Consider the following 4,888-nt stretch of genomic DNA (forward strand, 5'->3'; position numbering starts at 1 on the left):
TTCTCCAAGCGATCTTCCCCACTCAGGGATTGAACCCAGGCCTCCTGCATTACAGGCAGATTCTTTACTGTCTGAGCCAGCAGGGAAGCTCTGGCTTCCATGAAATGATAGTATCTCCTGCCATATCAATAAACAAGAAATGTCACAACTGTCAGCGATTTCTGGCCTCCAAATGTGAATGAATGCTCCCTAAACTGTGAGCCAACAGATGCTGCCACCCCGTCCCCCCACCCCACCCCACCGTCCAAGGTGATTGCTGAGGATCTGAGGTGAGTGGAAACGCAACAAGCAGCCATCTATCACTCCTTAAGGTGAACAAGGAAACAGGATTTGGCCCCAGACAGCTGAGATGCATATGAAAGGAATGAATTCAGTGAGCCCAGAGGCTTGTATCTTCCCATACATAAAATGCTAAATTCTTTAACTTGATATCTGATCTTTAATGTTCAGATTGCCTGATCTGTTGTTGCAAACTTGTAGACAGCCTGACTCTCCTTCCCGCCTCCTTGGAGCAGTTTTCTCAGAGCTACTGAGATGATTGCTGTCCACTCCCTGGGCTAAGGGGAGTCCTAAACATTCCCACCAAATAAAATGACTTTCAGGTTGTGACTGTATTTTTCAGTTGACATACCTCACAAGCGAGAGGAAGACAGAGAACCCTCAGCATTTAGGCCTTCAGGTGGTTGTCCTTCATTTCTGGATTCTGTCTCGCCAAACTCTAACCCTCTTCCTGCAGACCTTTCTCTAGCTTGCACCGCTGAGGGTTTCCATCTATTTTCTCAGGGAAATTTAACTTCTCCCTAGTTGAGAAAAGTGAAGTTGCTCAGTCGTGTCTGACTCTTTGCGACCCCATAAACTGTAGCCCCCCAGGCTCCTCCGTCCATGGAATTTTACAGGAAAGAATACCTTCTCCAGGGGACCTTTCTGACCCAGGGATCAAACTCAGTTCTCCCACAATGCAGGCAGACTCTTTACTGTCTGAGCCACCAGGGAATCCCCTAGTTGAGAAAGGGGCCACAGTACTGTGTGTGGTTAAACTACACAGGTTTTGTTCACAAGGTGATGAGGTTTTCCTTGGTCTGATGTTTCCCAAAGGAACAGAAGAGTTTGCCAGGGGCCCTGCGGACTCTGGTTCTAGGGGATAAAGACGGTGAGTGCTCTAATTCCAGACTGTTCTCTTCATCTATGGGTGTGGCTGCCATTTTCCATCCGATTTACAAAAGAACAAAGGCAGCTCACTTCCATGAGTTTTCTTCCCAAGAAATCACAATCTAGCATCCTGATGTGACTTTAGAGTTTACTCTCTTGTGAAAAAATAAACTTTGATTTTCTGGATATGGATCTTCTGCTTTTTTCCTGGATATATCCATATTATTAGAACCATCACTCTAGTTTGGAATTGCTTTGTCTGAATAGTTTAGGAAAAATGGTGCCAGCTTTGAAACTGTTTACCACAGATTGGGACTTGAACCCAGGTGGCTGGGACTCAAACCCAGCCAAAACCCACCGTACCTGGTTTCAGGGCCTAATGAAGTTCAGGTTCTTGATGTCTCATCGCAGAAAGAATTCATTGAGAGACAAACTGATAGGTAAGAAGTGGATTTATTCAGATTCAGAGAGAAGCACACTCCACAGACAGAGCACAGGCCATTGCAAAGGGCAAGGATGGCCACGAAATGTGGCATGGTTAGTTTTTATAGGCTGGGTAATTTGTATGCTAATGAGTGGGAGGACTATTCCAACTATTTTGGGGAAGGGTCAGAGATTTCCAGGATTTGGGCACTCACTCACTCCTTGGTCTTTTAAGAGTGCCTTGGAACTGTCCTGGCACCTCTGGGTGTGTCATTTCACTTGCTGATTGAGGATCAAGGTCTAGTCTTGTCTGCCATCTTGGTCCCATTTGATTCTAATTGGTCTATGTCATGTCCTTGGGCTATGTCATTCTTTCAAAAGTTGTGCCCTGCTCCTTTCCCTCCTGTCACAGTTCCAAATGGATTCTTCCAAACAATGTAATATCTCCTCTCAGGAAAGTGTAAGTGACGGTGGGGGGAGGGGATCTCTTTTATATCATCAAACTCTCTCTCTCTATCTCTATATGTATCTCTATTCCTTGGGGTACGGCCATGTCTATGTTTATGTCTATATCTATGTCTATTTATGTCTATATCTCTATTTCTGTCTCTACCTACAAAACCATAATAGCTGATCTTTCTGTCCTAAATACTAAGATAGATGCGATATCAAAAGTATCCATATTTTCTCCCTTCTCTTCACTTGGAATATAATTTGAGATTTCTCACCCCACAAGCAGTGAATCTCTTTACAAAACCATAAAAAGCAAAATGAATAAGAGAAAATATTTATAAATCATTTATCTTTTGCTTAGTTGTTAAGTCATGTCTGACTCTTTGCAACCCCATGGGCTGTAGCCCACCAGGTTCCATAGGATTTTCCAGGCAAGAACACTGGAGAGGGTTGCCGTTTCCTTCTCCAGAAACTTTATATCTGATAAGGGGTTAATACAAAAATATATGAAGAACTTATACACCTCAATAGCAAACACTCAAGCGATCTAATTTGAAGATGTTGCAGAGGAACTGAATAGACATTTTTCCAATGAACACATGCAATGACTCACAGGTACATGAAAAGGTGCTCAACATCACTAATCATCGGGAAAATGCAATTTAAAACCACAATGGGATATCATTTCACATCTGTTAGAATGGCTATTATAAAACAGAAGAGATAACAGATTTGGTGAGGGTGTGGAGAAAGGGGAACCCATGTGCACTGTTAGTGAGAATGTAAATTGGTACAGCCACTATGGAAAACAGTATGGAAGTGCCTCAAAAAATTAAAAATGAAACTACCATATGATCCAGCAACCCCACGTCTGAGCATACAACCAAAGGAAATTAGTGTCTCAAAGAGCTATCTGTCCTCCCGTGTTTATGTCAGCATTATTTACAATTAGCCAAGATAGAGAAACAACTTAAGTGTCCATTGACAGATGCATGGATAAAGAAAATGTGACATACATGTATATATACACACACACAAAATATGGGAAGTTGTTCAGCCATTAAAAAAAATGAAGTCCTACTATCAGCGACAACGTAAGTGGACCATGAGGGTGTTATGCTAAGTGAAACAAATGTGGAATATAAACTTTTTTTAAAAAGCTCATAGATGTTGAGAACAGATTGAAAGTTGACAGAGGCAGGGGTGGCAGAGGTGGGGGGAATGAAGTGCATTAGGAGCTCAAAAGATACAAAATTTCACTTAAAAACTAAATAAGTGGATGGAATGTACAGCAAGGCAACTAGAGTTCATAATACTGTATTGCATATTTTAAAGTTGCTAAGCTGAAAACTTCTCATCACAAGAAAAAAAAATTGTAACTATGTATGATAAGTGATGTTCACTAGACTTATTATTGTAACTGTTTTACAATATATACAAATAGCAAGTCATTATGTTGTACACCTGGAACTAACTTAACGTTATATGTCAAGCATACCTTAATACCTTCATTTAAAAAAATTAACAGCCTAAAATGCCACAAGTTTGTTATCTCGCAGTTTCTGTACTGCAATCTAGCATGGTTTACCTGGGACTTTTGTTTAGTATAAGACCCAAGTAAAGGTGATGGTCAGCTGTGTCATCTGGAAGCTCAATTAGGGAGATATTCACCTTCAAACTTTACTGAAATTATTATTTTCTGGCTGATCTGCAGTGCAGCTTTGCATTGATTAGATTTCTATCTACATCGACTATTTTGTTCCTTATTTGTATTCTAAGCACTGTGCTATTGACACAACGTTTATTATGACATCAAAATATCTGTGATAGCTAGGGCTTCCCTGGTGGTCCAGTGGCCAAGAATTCGCCTTGCAATGCAGGGGATCCCACTGGTTCAATTCCTGGTCTAGGAAGATCCACATGCCCCGGGGCAACTAAGCCCCTGAACTCCAGCTACTGAGCCTGTGCTCTGGAGCCTTCAAGCTGCAACTACCAAAGCCTGCATGCCAGAGAGTCTGTACAAGAGAAGCCACTACAGTAAGAAGCCCAGGCATGCCAAGTCACTTTAGTTGTGTCTGACTCCTTGTGACCGTATGGACTGTAGCCCGCCAGGCTTCTCTGACTGTGGGATTCTCCAGGTAAGGATACTGGAGTGGGTTGCCATTTCCTCCTTTAGAGGATCTTCCCAACTCAGGGATCGAACCTGCGTCTCTTTTGTCTCCTGCATTGGCAGGAGGATTCTTTACCACTAGCACCACCTGGGAAGCCCAATAAGAAGCCCAGATCACCACAACTAGAGAAAGTCCAAGTGCAGCAACAAAGACCCAGTACAGCCCAAAAGAAACACATAAATATTAAAAAATAATCTGTGATATCTAGTTAGAGAAGTCTTTTTTCCTTGTTTTTTCTTCTTCTGGGGGGTATCAGGGAGTTTTGGTCTTTTGCCATCCTACATAACCATTAACATAAGCACTTTAAGCTTTAATTTGAACAACCGAGGCTTTGGTTTGAAATTGCACTGAATCTGTGTATCAGTTTGGTGATGTATTCATTTGCTAGAGCTTCTATAACAGAATACCACAGACTGGTGGCTTAAACAACAGGAATTTATTTTTCACTGTTCTGAAAGCTGCTGCTGCTAAGTCGCTTCAGTCGTGTCCGACTCCGTGCGACCCCATAGATGGCAGCCCACCAGGCTCCCGCGTCCCTGGGATTCTCCAGACAAGAACACTGGAGTGGGTTGCCATTTCCTTCTCCAGTTCTGGAAGCTAGAAGTGTACAATCAAGGTGTTGCTGTTTGGCAATTCCCTGGTGCAGTCCAGGGATTAGGACTCAGCTTCCACTGCAGGGGGCACGGGTTCCG

The sequence above is a fragment of the Bison bison genome, unplaced genomic scaffold (genome assembly GCF_000754665.1).
Source record: "Bison bison bison isolate TAMUID 2011002044 unplaced genomic scaffold, Bison_UMD1.0 scf7180017864390, whole genome shotgun sequence".
NCBI classification, from domain to species: Eukaryota; Metazoa; Chordata; class Mammalia; order Artiodactyla; family Bovidae; genus Bison; species Bison bison.